Here is a 17,537-nt window from a genome sequence, read left to right as displayed (position 1 = left end):
AGCAGTGTTTTTCAACCTTTTTCATGATGCGACCCCCCTGGTATAAAAAAAATATTTCGCGACCCCCTTGACCCTTTCGGTTTTTTATCATGTATGTATGTGTATGTTACAGTTATCCCAATATTCCTTCCATACGACGTATTTATGGTCTCCATGATTAGGATTCGAAGGAGTACATATTTATCGGATTTAAAAACACATTATTTTACAATTACACACATTGGATACGTGTGGCTATGTACATAGGTACGTACGACTAATGTCATTGCGACCCGGAATTTCATTTTCAAAATTAACTTTTCTTTCTAAATTTTTTGAGCATTTAAATATCTTGAATAAAAGTTTTCAAGGGTGAAATGAAAAAGACAAAATACCTGGCTTTACAAAAAAATAAATACTTGTTGTCGTCGTCTTTAAACGGTACGTTAATTTGCCTATTCGTGGTCTATACTCGAGAACACGTTTACCCCAACGGTTATCGGTTCTTCGGCAGATATGACCAGCACACTACCACTTCAGCTTGCATATTTTGACAGCTATGTCAGTAATCTTAATCCTCTGACTGACGGAAAACCTAATTTCTGATGCCCCCAAGCAAAGCTCTCTCCATAGCACGCTGAGTGACTTTAAATCGGTGGACTAGTCCTACCGTCAGTGATCACGTCTCTGCACCATACGTCATCACTGGCAGGACGCACTGGTTGAAATCTTTAGTCTTCAGGCTCTGAGGGATGGCCAGGGAGAATATGTGCTGACGAAGTTTCCCGAATGCAGCCCAACCCAGTTGGATGCGCCTTGCAGCCTCCTTGTCGAAGTTGCTTCTGCCTAGCCGAATAGTCTGCCCGAGGTAGACATATTCTTGTACAACTTCGATTGTTGCCTCACCAACGATCATCGGCTCCCGTTCGATGTGAGCATTGTACATGACTTTCGTCTTGTCCAAGTCTTGACCCCGAAGCCTACACGTTTAGAAGCAGCATTTAGGCCAACTTCTATCATCCAGCTGAGTGCAGAGATTCTGCCATAACGATGTAATCCGCAAAGCAGAGAGGTGTGACATGTACTTGCACTCCATTGTCCAGCGGCATCGTTCAGACAGACTCCTCAACACCTCGATATAGCGCCAGTCGATTTGAAATCTCTGCAACGCTTCCAAAATTGCCCAGGTCTCGATAGAGTTGAAGGCGTTTTCTCGTCCACAAAGGCTAGATACAAATAGGCCGATTATACTCTTCAGTCTTCTGTGTAATCTGCCTTACTGTGTGGATGTGGTCTATTGTACTAAAACAGATCCACGATGGGATAATTTAATTAATAAAAAACAAGCTCCACCTTCGCATTTAAGAAAATTTTAAGTAAAAGCATTTTTAAAGTAAGAGTCTTTCTTAATAAATTATTACATTTTTTTTTTGTTTTTTCAATATTGTCTTTATAAAATCTTTATTGTTTTTTTACTGAAGTTTCCAGTTTTTTCGCTCTTTGGCGACCCCCCTACAGAAGCTTCGCGACCCCCCGGGGGGTCGCGACCCACAGGTTGAAAAACACTGCCTTAGAGCATCACAGTCAGCAATTCTTGCACTATACTACAGCAAACCTATTTGATAAACCCATTTACTACCTCTGAGCATACAAAATAGACTCTAAACAATTCATTTACATCGCCGTAAATAGCCGGGGTCTACTCTGCTAGAGAATAGCTTCAGAATGAAGTGTCGTCAGCTTGAACCTCCCCTATTGCAATCTGTTTCTTACATTATATACCTACCTACCCTGTGTCCCTGCGTCACTCAGCGACTTTTACTAAGCAAAGGAGAGCCCATCCTTTGACCACTGTGACAAACCCTAGTCTGGCGCTTGTGTTGTTCACCAACATAAGCGCTAGATATACATGAATAAGACTATTTATATCATGCCACATGCAATTATTACAAGTGTATATAAAGGGGTGTAGTTGTGAATTGGGTCCGATGCGACATCGGTACGGTACAATCGTCAATAAAACACGGAAACAGCTTGTTATCACGCACTTATCTAACTCAGATCCTGCAGTAAACAGACAATCAATTCTATATTTACACATATGAAACGGGATATTGAGTCGAAGTGTTATGTTAACTTTGGAGCAGTTGCATAATATTATTAATACTGCAAAATGTAAAATAGTTTACTTTGTCCTTCTGAAAGCAAAACAAATATGTATTAGTCCTTCAGAAAACTCAATTTAAAAGCAATGAATGTCTACAATTACAAAAGAGCAATATCTATTTCGCCTCACAGCGCTATCTGTCTTTGTCACCCAGCTTGTTTATGCATTTCATTAGTTTACGAATTAAACTAGGTATGCCTTTTGGTAGCGATGAAATACTAAAACATTACGAATGAGAACGGCAGAATGTCACTAAAAGAAAATAACTTAAAAACCTTTATAAACTAACCATGAGTCTTTTTCTCTATTTACCCATAATAATATGTTGTCCCAAAAGAGTTCACCCACTTAGTCGCCTCTGCCACTCTACATACTCCCTAGTTAAGCAAAGCATAGAGATAGCACGAAAATTTCATACTGAACATTAATTAAAAGCAGCCCCGAAAATATCTTAACAGACTAACAATAAACTAGTACTCGACTACAAAGACACTAGCAGTGCCGCACAGACGAGCCGCAGCCGCTTCCGTTTCCTCCCTGTGAGCACCAATTTAAGTTTACCTGCGAGTGGGAGCAACCCCCGCGCGCCGGGAGCTCAAGATAAAAGCACTACAATGCAGTAAGCAAACGATGTGGTTGAGCCTGCACCTTCATTATGTTACCATTAATAGGGTTGTAGGCAACTGTGTGTACGTGTATTGAACGACGCTCATTTACCAGCTCGCATTGTACTGGCTTTATCACTACCACTACTGATTTTCATAAACACACAAAACTGAGTCCCGTTAGCGCGTCAAATCAATATGCAATTATGCCGTAATTAGATTATTGCTCTGTCCATATGAACTGTAATGTCATTAGTAGTGAATCTAATATTCAGTGCAGGATCATCAGTTACAGCTTTCGTCTTGTATTGTTGATTAATTGCTGGCGCTAGATGTCCGGGGAATTTATGTGTGCACGGCTAATAGACGAAAGCAATCTCGGAGTGCCATCGCTCCTGGTTGAAATGTATGAAGCGGTGTTTATAACGGCAGGCTATAAAGATAACAACGAAACGGGTATTAAATGCTCTAACTCAGAGCATTAGCCGAAACGAGTTCTAAAATAAAAATCCGCAGCGAAAAAAAAATACTGAAACATCGCTTTAATTCATTTACGGCATTGGCCGTAACACTTTCAACTTTCTATGGAAATTTCCTAAATCCGCGACTCCCCATTTCGGCGGGAAAAATTCAATCCGAGCGCAGAGCAAGCCGTCGAATGCTCACTAAATTTTATCTAATGACCGGGTGTAAAAGAATCTCGACTCGTAGACTTGTTTATCCGGTATAAAAGATACAGCTCCGTTGTATTAAGTCGTAAATTAATTTTACGTGTTCCTCCCCCCGCTCCCTCCCCTCCCCTCCCCCTCCCCCGCCCGTGCGCCTGTAATGAGGTGCACACAGCCGTTATTTAGTACCGGCACATATTTCCTCCCCAAAGCCGCTCTGCGACGGAAAAATTTGTAAATTGCAGATTGTATTTCATCTACTTAAACTCTTCCACTGCACTTCCTTATCTGCATCTTGCACTCCTCAGTTCAACTATATTATTCTTGGAGTCATGAATTTTATTTGACAATAATTATCAGAATACTCGTATATACTTCATTTACCCGTAAATGAAGTATACCTTTCTAGTAATTATTTGCAGAACAATAAAGTAGCAATCGCAAACCGCAATTAACAAAATTCCATATCTACTGCAGCCGTGTATCACAAGTGAATGAATCGCAAAAAGCGGCGCGTGTAATGCGCATGTGAAATAACCAATCGCAGTAACCCAAATAAATTACAGGATAAACACAGTTGACACGGGCGCGGCGGCTAATGACGCGTTAAAGCGAAATCATGGCGCAGCCACGGCCCACGGGCCAAAGGGCCGAAATCGCATTAAAATCCGAACTCACTCCGACAAAGAAGTTTAAGCCCCAATTATTACCCATTCGGCTATCTGTCGTACACGGGCTCGCAGGGTTGAGCAAAAAAGGGCAGCGGAAACGGCGCAAAAAGACCCCGCGATAATGGTACCAGAGCCAACTGCCTCTGGCCATTTTAGGGTTTTACACAATGGGAACACTCGAGCCGTAATCGACGTTTGAGAAGCACTACAGCGCTGTTATGTCGGAAGATTTTTGGACCCTTTCGAAGTTTCAGATAGAGCCTTTTGATCCCCAGCTCATGAGGATCAGGAATCAACATTCGCTTTGTTTTTAATGTATTTTTTAACAATAAGTTGGTTTGTATGTAAGTATACACAAGTTTAGGACTTTTTTACATGGTAATAACGATAAAACTTTAGTCTGAGACGCTTCTTTACGAGTGTACTTCATAATAAAGTTTCACATTGATAAAATTAAGACACAATAATAAAGTTCAAATGTATTGTCGAAAACTTGTAGCATTGTGAGTCGAGAAAAGAAAATGTTTAGCTCAAACAAAAACAAAAAGAAAGAGGACAAATTGGAAAACAAAGTTATTAGCGACGCGGAAATTCAAGGACTCGGGAAATTCAGGTCAAGACGAGACAAATCGACAGTTTAACGAATAATTTAAAATGAATTGGACGTTCAAAATGAGAAACTCGTGCAAATAATTTGTACAGAATTGTGCTTTTAATCTACTATACTTAATGGATTAATCACAGACAATACGTTGAGTATAATAAACGCATCCTTAAACTACATTATCTTCAAAAAGTTTACCTAGCCACGTTTGATGTTGGTGAGATATAGCTGCTTACGGAGACCATGTGGACGCGGTGACTGAGAGGGTCTCTATATGACCTGCAAAATTCTTATTATCTCGCGAGTTTTACCCTTCTCACCGTGAAAGTTTAAAATTGCGCTGAAACAATAACACAAATTGCTGCTAATATTATTTTTTAATTTGTGCAAGTTGATATTGTTGATCAATACTCGAACACACGGAACGCTGGCAATCTGCGGGCTCAGATAATACAATTACGAAGTGGCCAGGAGAAATATTCTTTGTCGACATGTTTGTATCCATTTAATAACAATTATAAAACCCCACTGGGCACAATTTAATGTTCAGCAAATTTAATGCTTCGTTTCATATTTTATTTGGTACGTCCAATTAGCAGATCATCAAGCGATTGTTTTAATTTTGTACTTTGTAACTGTGAGTTATGAGTAATTCACTCGAATTTGTTCGAAAATTAGGTAGATTAATATTAAAAAAATATTTTGTACGTTCCCATATTTAAATCAATTTTTATTTTTATTTAATAAAAAAAAGTTTACAAGTCGTAATTGCTTTTAGCAGTTTGTCAACCTAAAAGTAACTTTAAAATGCTTGGGTTTTGTAAAAAATATTATAAAATTTCAATCAAAATGAAATATGCCAACGAAAGATATAATTATTCATACATAATAGACGGTACGTTCCCAATTCAGACCGTCCAAAATTACCATAATTGCTTTCCTTTTCATGATAAATATTATGTAGAAAACATAATTAGCTTTAATAATAATAACACGGTCGTGTTATACCTACATAATTTGCAATTAAGTAAGGCAATGTTACAAACCTCGAAATTCAACACAATCGCATAACTTTTGAACATCTGAACTGATTTTGATGAAATATGGCTAAAAACGTAACATAACATATCACCGTAAGTAAGACACGTTAAAATTACTTAAAATACCACCGAAATAATTATAATACTAGCATAAAATGAACCGCTTCACTACAATATACGTTTTTATACCTTAGTTTATTTACTCTGGCTAAACAAAACAAATAAAATTATATTGACGTATGCTAAGAAGGTGAAACCGTCACAAACTAACCTGACCCAATTGTCGAAACCGATACAAGACGTTTTAGAAACAGCCAAATACACATGCAAAGTTATTCAAAGTTTGGAATCAAAGCGTTCGACCTCTAATGAAGAGGTACCTTCAGTGAAGCGGCGCTGCATCGCAACTGTCGAAACGAGATAGATAACTATATTATAACTAACAACGACAAAACTTAACGAGTTCTACAACTAGCAGGTAACGCAAGAGTAAGAGACATTTCTGTGAGAAATGGTGCTGCTTTGCTCTTACTACTTATTTTAATACATCCTTTATAATATGGTTATTACTAGCTTTTACGCGTGTTTTTGTTATTAAAAAATATGGATTTTAGGGAAATATTAAATTGTTCGTAAATGTGTTAAAAATGTAGGGCAAAGCTAACGTGAAAAAAAACAACCGTTTACAGTTTGATTACCCATTAGAATGTTCTTTTAATTTTATAATTACTTAAAACAAAACAATATTTTTTTTGCTCCTACGACGTACCTACAGTGTAAGTCAAATGCATTTTGTATCAAAATAAAACTTTATCTTCCCTTACATTGACAAACCTTGCGTTGAATAAGTGATCCCTTTTTCCCAGGTGATAGGCCTCACAGGTCGGAAGAGTAATCAGGAGGGAAACTCCCAGCTCTGTTCACGTGTCGCTGCGAGTTGTTTCATATCACCGACACAAAGACACAATGTACTACAACTACATAACAATAAGGAGAAAAACCGGCCCCAGCACAGTGCCTTGGGGCACCCCCTCGTTAATGTACAATAGAACGCGCTGTTTGCTGCTGTTGTGTAGCTTTTGAGTTGTGATATGAATAATTTTAGCTGCAGCATCATATTGTTAAAATTGGTATTCCACTGAGGCTTGTTAAGTGACATAAATTATAATCACGAATTGATCAAATGAATTTGTCGCTTAATGTTATTGAAATTATTGACTTGTTATGATGATTTTAGTTTGAATAAGTTAACTCATGGTTCAATGTTATCCTGTTTTGGGAACGTTAAGTTCACCTGGTTGTATCTACATTTTATTTATTTATTGGCATCACACAACAGGTACATAACACAACATGCATAAAAACATATAAATTCAAGCTTATTATTAGGTACTTTTGAATAGTCTGCACATCAAGTATAAATGAATAAAAATAAATAAACAAAGTCATTATCAAAGCAACATATGATGGCTAAAAGGACAGAACTTTGTAATTAATTAACTATTACACATGTAATATTGTGTATCTTTTTAGGTAATAAAATAAATCAAAACCAATATTCATTCTTATTTCAAATGAAGACCCTATTTATGTGATATTGAACTATTATATGAAACTGGGTTTTACTCCAAGCAAAAACGTATATGAACGTACAAATGTAAGAGAATAGGCCGTCGTCAGCGACAGCTATTTCCCATAAAATTCCATCCCAAAAGTGTCTTCCAATACGGAGTGAGGCTGCCCTGGGGGTACGTTCAGAACTTCACACTGCGCCAAGTGTCGATTGTAATGCCGACCGACACTTCACATGCTTTCTTCCTGACTCTTATATCCTTCGTACAAAACCCACTATCGTTTGCATAGCCAAAGCCGTAGTTTTGTTCGCCATCACTTCTAAATGCAGTAGTCGTAAGCTTTATGAGTGTGTGATAAGGGTTGTTTTCCCTTGTTTGAGTGGAATGGTGATAGTCGACAGTTGGGCGACGGCAATAATCAGCCGCTGGCAGAGTTCCGAGGCCCGTGTGGATTTGAGAAATTAACTTTACTATACTCTGTGATATATCGCCGGCCGCTCGTGAGGCCAATTGTCCAAATTGGATCAACCGGACCTCGGCGACTCAAAGAAACTTGGAACCGTACATAGTCGGAAATCAGACAGCTAAAATTTAATTTAAAACCTATATAATTAGGTTCGAGAAGAGGCTTTTAAAATTTCCCTCAAGCATCTGCAACAAAAACAATTGAATCAAGTAGGTAAGTACCTACACATTATTAAAACTACAAGTGTAATGGAGGAAAAATAATTACTCACCCAGCACTTGGAAATAATTGCGTCTTGAATTTTAAATTAAGAAATGGGGCGCTTAAAAGAGGTCAAATGATTTAATTAACATTATCCTGAAAGAAAAAATACTTGAAAGGTTTTAAAATATTCGGAATTAAGCAAAGAAAACCTACTACAAAGTTTCAAATTATTTAGGCGCTTTAGCTTTTAGAGGATTAGGCTTACAGATCGATTTTTATTACAGTTCTGTCACTTGCCTGAAGTCTGAAGTCAACTGAGACTTCAGACTTCAGGCTGCAGTGTTGTAGTAATCATTTATTCAAGTCGTATTTTGCTTAAATCAATATTGGACCTAAAAGTGTTTAAACAGTTAAAATAAGATCTTTCATTTCTCCCGAGCGCCTACATCTCAACAGTAACATTGTTAGAATCCATGAAACAGTTATTCAGAGGTAACATTACAACAGCTTAAAAATATTAACCCCTGCAATGCATATTATCTTAAGTGTTAAAACAATTGTACAATGAACATAAGGCCTTGTTACACTGAGCGGCGCACAACGGCAGGGCGGTACACTGCGGCCTAATGGATGTTAGGGGCTAAATGTACACAGATTACTGTAATTGTAATCTGGAGGGTTCCTTACGTTTATTAACTCGCAATAAACTCGCTTTCATTGTGAGAAAATGCCCCGGGCGTAAGCCGGCAATATACGGGAAAATCTAGCCTCTCTTGCAGGAATTTGTTATTGGAAAACGCTTCTGCGTTCTTTTGGCCGATAGTTGCACGGTAGGTACTTGGGTATGTGAAATTATTTATTGGTAACAGAATATATTGTGAAAAGGTTCGGTTCAACATGTTGTTATCGGGAATTTTGCAAAATAAGCAATATCTGTGTGTGATACGACACTGCTCATTGTTCCACGGCTATTATGTTGAGTTCTCTGAGAATTTGAAACTAAAAGACTTTATGTAAATAATACGTTCAGATTTTCTGTTCTCGTAATTTAGTACATTTTCGAATAATTCAGGTTCCGAGTAGAATGTCAGGTTCTGTGTATAAATGTACGCACAAAGAAGTATCAGTAATTATATATGTAAACTTTTGTAATTATAATTCCCGAAATTAAAGTCAATTATCAATTTTCTGTACCTACCTGTGTGTATCGGTGTTAAAGTATTATGTACGTGGTAGTGTAATTTGGGGAACTGTAAAGCCGAATCAGATCTATTTAATGAATACTGATGCAGCCAGAAGAATGTATAAACTCGTAATGCTTTGGCTGTAGCATAAAATTATAATGATAATTTTGCGATTCTGGCATACAAAATGGCCATGAAAAGTATCATTAAAAGAGAGCGGTGGTAGCTCAGTCGGGTAAGCGCCCGCTTCTCACGTCAGAGATGCGGGTTCGAATCCCGGCGCTGACATGTACCAATGAGTTATTTTCTGAATTTAAGTACAATGTATACAATCGCTCTTACGGTGAAGGAAAACATCGTGAGGAAACCTGCATATCTAGATTTAGCACATCTAGATATGTGAACCCACCAACCCGCAGTGGACCAGCGTGGTGGGAAATGGTCCAAGCTTAGGAAGGCAGTTTAGACCTTGGGGATATGCACAAAGGTTCCACTCGAGAGAGCCAGGTGCAGGTACTTACACCCCCACAGAGAATAGAATAGAATAGAATAGTATCATTAAACTTTTTTCACGGGTCGCAACGGCCACCTGAAAGTGATATAACCTGAGTTTAAAAGCGAACATCATCACCCCTTTTACTCGTGACGAGTCTATAAAAATACTTCCTAACTCAGTATAAGTGAAGCTAGGGCCAACATTAGCGCTCAATGCTTCGCCGCGCCCCGTCAGTACATGCAATATGTTCCGTCCCGGACAGGGGTCACTCCATCTGACGAAAAACGGAGATTAGGAGCGCTGCTGCTGCTGACTCTATCTCGTATATTAAACTAGCTGTTCCCGCTTCGCCTTAAAAAGAATTTACCGTGAGAATTCCGGGATAAAAAGTAGCCTTTGTTCTTTCTCAGGGTCTAAACCATATGTACTTATACCAAATTTCATTCAAATCCGTTCAGTAGTTTTGGCGTGAAATGGGAACATACAGACAGACACAGTTACTTTGGCGTTTATATAGTTAGGATTCGGATGTGCCGATTGCACGAAAGTTCTCGTTCATTAGTTTTTAGTCAGTATAGAGTAACTCCCCAGCCCCGGGGGACGCCGACACGGCCCGTCAGCGCTGAGATACTGTCCGTGTCCGTACCCGTGTCAACGCTCTTTTTGTACTACCGTCATTTGTTTCAGTGACTGCGTTGCTGATTCGTTTTAGTGACTCGGTTTGTATTGGTTGGTTAGATCTATGCTTTGTGCAATATGAAAGAAAAATACAGAATTACATTGATATTGATTTCGTAATAAGTGCCACTAAACTAGAAGGGTTTTTCTCGGCAACTACACATTTGTGATCTACCTCTAATTAAGAAATTACTATTTTGACTATAATATGCGATGACCAAAAACAATAATTTAAATATAGGATGGGTGACCTATCCAGTTTTTACATAACCTATAATATATGTTGGTTTATAACAATGAATTCAAATGTTCGCAAAAAAACGTTAATAGGATAGGAGGTATGCTATTATTTTTAATTATGATTAATGCATCAGCAACTTTATTATTTAAGCATATTTACTGCGGTTAACCTGATATACATTTATCTGTAGCAAACATTATTGATATAATAGCTGACCGTTTGACTGAAAGAATACCAATATTATGTAAAACGTAAAAAAATACAAATACAATAAGAAAAATGCCGTACTCATATTTCATTGAAAACGCTGCCTCATCTTTTATTCATTCCTTTTACATTTCTTTTTGTAATCTACATTCTATAAACAAGAAGCTGTATTCATGTTATTACTCGTCATTACACTTTTTCATACATTTCTCGGTAAGATAAGGCCTTGCACCAGTGTTTGGGATTATTTTGGTGGCCATTAGTTGCTGGATTGTAACGCTCCTTGGGAGAGGCCTATGGCCAGTAGTGGGTGGTTACAGGCTGATTATGGCAATAATAAAATAATTTCTTATTATGTTAGAAATAAATACCAAGTTGTACTTAAAAAAATACGTTATAAACATGTGACCACAGTGTCGTTCCAGTGAGAGCATCGACACACGGGCGTTGTGTGCGCCTTGCGTTAGCGCTGCGTCGACTGAGCGGTGACGTACCGAGGATGCGTTGAAGATGAAAAAGTGACTCTTAAAAATATTCAAATTAGTTCATACATCCGGCGATAAATGGCCATAAGAACACTAACAGTTAAACATTTCCACGATTCCCACACGACAATACTACCAACATCCATTTCTTCCGTTCGTGAGTTAAAAATATGCACAGACTGTCGGATACGAGTATATAAATTTCTCTGACAGGATTTACGAGTTCTTTATATACGTCGTTTGGTTCTCCCGCCACCGCCGCCGGTGTCATAGGCTATACAGGGGGGTCACTCTATGTAACTCAAAAAAAAACATGTTGCGTAGGGGTCCTACTCTAACCACGACTCTATTTCGTTGTATACTTAACGTATCTATTTAATTGCATGAGAGCTTCTGCTCGCTGAGGTAGAGTGACCCTTCAGAGCTCGAATATTACAGTATTGCGAGGCTCCTGTGACTATCGTAGCGAGCGAACTTCAAGGCCCCGCCACTCTGCCATCGCTCTCCAAATCTTGACTTTGTACCTACTCGTATATTTTGTAACGGAGTCGTGAATTTGAGAGGTTCATTTGTATTCAATTATAACGCAGTTGGTAAGAATTATGATTTTTTGAATAATATTCTAGACTGGTAAATAAATTGCGAAACCTTGTAACTTTTTTAATTGGAATATCTTTTTGCATTATAAATACCAGTGTTCAATTTGTAATACAATATTTTCGTTCTCGATAAAAAATAAAAATTGCACAAGTACCTACGTAGATAGATCAGCTATTTCTTTTCTGAGCTATAGAAACATAAATAAATAATTACAAAAAAACTATTCCATACTCCATATAAGGGTTTTAAACGTTCCTATCTGCATACACCAACGCTGAGCTAGTTGAAGAAAAGGAATGAATACACCCGTACAACATACGCGAATACAAGCAATTATTCCGCGAAATCCCATCAACTTTATCACGAACACAAATCACACCTAATCATATTCAAAACGCGACGCAAATGGTTCTCAAAAATGTCATCATACATACTCATATCAGCAATCTCTGAACACGAGAATTTCCATGTTCACACAATGAACCCCCTCCCCCCTGCCCCGCTGTAGGGGGGTTTGACAAACACTCCGCGCGTACAACAAATTTAACCGAAAAAAATTGTAACGAAACCATCCCCTATTCTGCCAACAGCTGTAGCTCACCACTCTAACATAACCTTTCACACATCGCCTGCGCTGCCCTATTTCACCCCCCATAAGGGGAATTAAGTGGCTTTAAAGAGGTTACGTGACACTGGTCGGAGTCTGACGCTGCAATAAAATAAATAGCTAACATTTGGTACAAGAATTGAGCAGGATCTTTATGTGCCGATGATGTCATGAGCGCGGGGACGTTTTGTATGTAATAGGTAGTAACAAACAAATTGGCGGTTTATTGTTTTATTATGTGCTTCGTGAACGTTTGAATCGATACGCTAGATAGTAACAGGAAATGTCTCGGAAAATTGCAGTTTTATCGTCATGGATGGAGTTTTTTTATTTAGTTTTGTAGGTGCTTTTTGGTTACAAAATTAGAAATTTATATTCAGTATCAAAAACATTTAGTTTTGCTTTTAATACAGCTTAGTAAATACAATTCAAATACATATAATCATTCCTGGTAGTTTCCACTTTAAAGAGCATTGTAGTTAAATTGTAGTTGAAATTCTGTGAATTTTTGGAAAATTCCATATTATCCTACAGTACTACAGTAACACAGCGTGCATCTGAAATGTTTGTTTCAATATGAAACCAATGCTTCAGCTGTTCAAACAACTCATTAGTTTAAAAATGTTATGTGTATTTCACAAGTATTAGCTATAACTATTATCTAAAATATTACATATGCACTCATATACATATGTACATACATATGCAGTCACGACTGTTATCCCCGAAGGGGTATTCAGAGGTGGCTCACAAGTGAGCCACCCACTTTTCGCAGCACATTTGTACTCACGTGATAGGTTGCGAACCATATCGCCGTTTTGAAATAAATAAGTACAATGCACATAGAATACACATCTAGAATCTAGATGTGCAGGTTTTCTCACGATGTTTTCCATCACCGTAAGAGCACGTGGTATTATTGTACTTAAAATTGAAAGAATTAAATATTACGTTACAAACATTATTTGCCTATAGTACCTTTTTTTTTTATTTTTATTTTTTTTTATTTTATTTATTAATCAAACATATTTTACCTATTGAAGTTATTTACGTTTAATTATAGTGTTTGCTTTTACATAACAAGTTTCAGTTTACGTATGTAAGAATATTTATTACTTTTTTTTTAATGGCCTTTCTTTTCCAATAAAACTCCAGCCTGTAGCTATATTTTTGTAGCATTTTCAAACGTACTCTACATTCTAATTACAAAACCGTGTGAGTACCTACTCCGCACCAACTTACATAACAGTTGTATGTAAACCGGCAGCAAGCGTTAAGGGCCCGTACAGGGTGACGTGCCGCGCCAATTTTGGGTTTTCAATGCTCTTCACACAGCACACCCAGTGACACGCACACATGTAAGTTTGCACAGTGGGTCGATAAACTTTTACTCGCCAACTTTATTGACAATTATGTTCAAGTACATCTTGGGTGATTTTAGGGTAAGTAAGTATAATTCTTACTTACACTGGTAGGCACCAGGAAAGAGTAGAAATTAATAGGGGTGCCACTTTACTCTATACTCGGACTCGGAACCCGATTAGCTTTCTCAAACAAATGTGGTATTTACTTGTAGAAAGGTAACTAAAAGTATTAAAGTGTAGATAATAAGTTTCGGGCATCCTCCAGCCAACTGAACCCCGACGACAAAGCAAAGTAAATACATAGTGTCGCAAAAGGGCTATACTAAGCCAAAAGGGGATGACTCAAGGGGTCATTCTGAACAACTTTTGTTCTACGAGATTTGCAAATTCGCGAAAAAAAATATTCGTTTTCCATGGTAAAAAGTCACATGTCCAACAAAGTTTCTATGAAAAAGGTTTTTTTTTGTTAATTTCCAAAACTCGTAGAGCAAAAGTTCAGAATGACCCCCTGTCTTACTCCTTTTTACCCGACTGCCGAAGGAGGAGGGTAATGTTTTTTGATTGTATGTATGTATATATGTATGTTTGTCTGTTTCTTTGTTCCCTCCTGTAGCCTAAACGGCTTGATAGATTTTGATGTATGAGGTATTGTTAGAAGCGTATTGATGGCGCGATGGCTATAGGCTATGTGACGTTTCATTAAAATGTACATAGCGCCCTCTTGAGGACATACGTGATGATCGGAAAAATAATAATTCAACTTTGCCGTGTAAGGTATCAAATGAAAGGACTTGATTTTCACATTACAAAAATATGCATATTGAAGGTATTTAAATAACAACACCAAAATTATTGAAATAAAAAATGATCATGAACTAGGTACCTACCGACGTAAAATTTCATAAAATAAAAACAACTAAAAAGTTACAAATAAAAAAATACAATTATAAAAAACTAAAAACCTGACTGTACGCTAAAAACATGAAAACGAGTCCCAATGTTAATGGAAAGTATCGCAGGCGGGGAACAACTTGAACATTAAAATGTACATAGCGCCCTCTTGAGGACATACGTGATGATCGAAAAAATAATAATTCAACTTTGCCGTGTAAGGTATCAAATGAAAGGACTTGATTTTCACATTACAAAAATATGCATATTGAAGGTATTTAAATAACAACACCAAAATTATTGAAATAAAAAATGATCATGAACTACCTACCGACGTAAAATTTCATAAAATAAAAACAACTAAAAAGTTACAAATAAAAAAATACAATTATAAAAAACTAAAAACCTGACTGTACGCTAAAAACATGAAAACGAGTCCCAATGTTAATGGAAAGTATCGCAGGCGGGGACCAACTTGACCGCCACTCAAGGCCGTTTTCTAAGTAACATTCAGCTAAATGGTGAACCCTCTGCTGGTATAATTTGTTTATATACCGCTTTTTCAATACCTGTAAGTACATTTTTTGCAGCATAATATTTTTACTTAATTTTAGGGTTTCGAACGTCAAAAGAAAAAAAGCAACCGTTATAGGATCTCTTTGTTGTCCGTCTGTCTGACTGACTGTCTGTCACCGCCCTTTTTCTCAGAAACGGGTAAAGATATCAAGCTTATATTTCGCATAGATGGGGAGTACCCCAAAAAAATATTATGGTACTCCCTGTCCCACACAAGTAAATTGGGGCTTATATTTTTTCCAGTTATTTTGATGTGTATCCTTTTTTTTCTTTGTTGTTTTGTATAAGTATGTGTTTCTTTTCTTTAAATCTGTATTTTTTTGTTGTTGCTGTCTATATGTCGAAAAAATGTATCTTTATCTTCAAATCACGCCATCTATCGTTTGTTTTTTTTGTGGCTACTGTCTATAGAAGAAATTCCGTCATTGACAATTTTACGTTACGAATTTATTTTTATTTATTTTATTTTTATTTTTACATTTTCGTGGAGAATCAACAGCATTTTGTTAATAAATAATTATTACTTATGAACACATAACAACTTGATGCCATTAACAGAATGAACTTAGTAAACCCAGTAAACCTAACACATCCAGAGGAAAAACAAAATCTCTTTCTCTCTCTCTGAAAAACATACTTAATATCCCAAACTCGATGCTTTTAGCTATTAACATCTTTGAAATAAAATTGAGCCACCACCGTGTTACTGCCCTCATCAGATCCTCACGAGACCATACCTCAACCAGCACCAAGAGACTGTATTTTTGATCCCTAAACTAATGTATTGTCATCACTTAGATCCATTCGCTATATTCCTGCTCCTCATCAGACCTTTACGAGACTGTAATATCACGAGAATATTGCACACTATCTAATTTAATTTAATGTATTGAATATACTGGAAGAATTATGCTTCCTCAATTTCAAATCAAATTATGTTGGTGTCATAAAAGTTGAAAAAGTGCAATGACAACCAATGTGCAGTGATTTTGTATCTGTACACGATAAGATCGCGAGCTGTCAGTGCTGCCTAAACCGACGTGACCCTTCTTTGGAGGCCAGCGGCCAACTGAGTCAAACGTCACTTGTGTTTATGATTTTATAACACAGAAAGCCGCCATAGATATTTGTATGAAGATTTGAGGGAAAAAAATTGCTCAAGTTTGGGATTAATTTACACAAAATAAGTGTGTGTTTATTAAAAAACAAGGTATTTAGCGCCTAGTCCAAGCCTTTAACTTTATAATATGATAAAAATCATATGAAAATTCTTAATAATTACGACACAGTTGTTACAATACGGGAGTGTGATTGACTGGTTTTTCTTGATATTCTGAAATTAATTTACAGTTATCCATAATCATTTACTTAAATTCGAATGATTCAGCACCTAGCTAGACTCTTCAACTACCTGTGTGATTTTTTTCAAGGCTGTAGAGCATCATTTACTACATAATTCTATGACAATGCCAACCCTCGATTCCCTATTGCAGACCCTTAAACTCGTTAGTTTCACATGAAGGAGAAAAAAAAACGCACAAAAATAAAAGTTCGCGAGACGCAGAAACTTTCCTGTTTGGTAAAAAGTCGTGATTTAGGAACCAGTGAACTAATTACGTTGGAGGGAGGCCAAAGGCACCGGAGGGTTACTCTATAATGGCGAAAAACGAACCAACGAGAGATGTCGTGCTAATTTGGCACGTATCACAACGAGATAGAGCTGTGACTCGCGCAGCAGCACTCCGAAACTTCGTTTTTCGCAATCTTGAGTGACCCCCAGAGGAGGATATTGTACGGAGACGCTCTTAACGTGACGTATTAAACATTGTATGGTACTTATACGTGCCTCGTAAGAGTTAAATTTCAACTACACGTTTTGCAATTGAGGTTGGTTAGTTCTGGTCAGATTTATTGTACCTACATATTTATCTTTAGACAAATCTTATACTCGTCCTCATTTTGTTGATATTTTTAACCGACTTCAAAAAAAGGAGGAGGTTCTCAATTCGTCGGGATATTTTTTTTTTTATATTTTTTTTATGTATGTTCACCGATAACTCCGCCGTTTATGAACCGATTTAGAAAATTCTTTTTTTGTTGTATTGCGTTGAGCTTCCAGGTGGTCCCATTTTTTTTTCAGAATTTTATCTCACCCCTAAGGGTGGGTAAAGGGGTAAAAACAGGGTATGAATTTCCATTTTGGACACATATTAACCGATTCTAATGAAAT

Source organism: Plutella xylostella, chromosome 21 (assembly GCF_932276165.1).
Source record: "Plutella xylostella chromosome 21, ilPluXylo3.1, whole genome shotgun sequence".
Classification (NCBI taxonomy): Eukaryota; Metazoa; Arthropoda; class Insecta; order Lepidoptera; family Plutellidae; genus Plutella; species Plutella xylostella.
Note: the sequence above shows the minus strand (reverse complement) of the source record.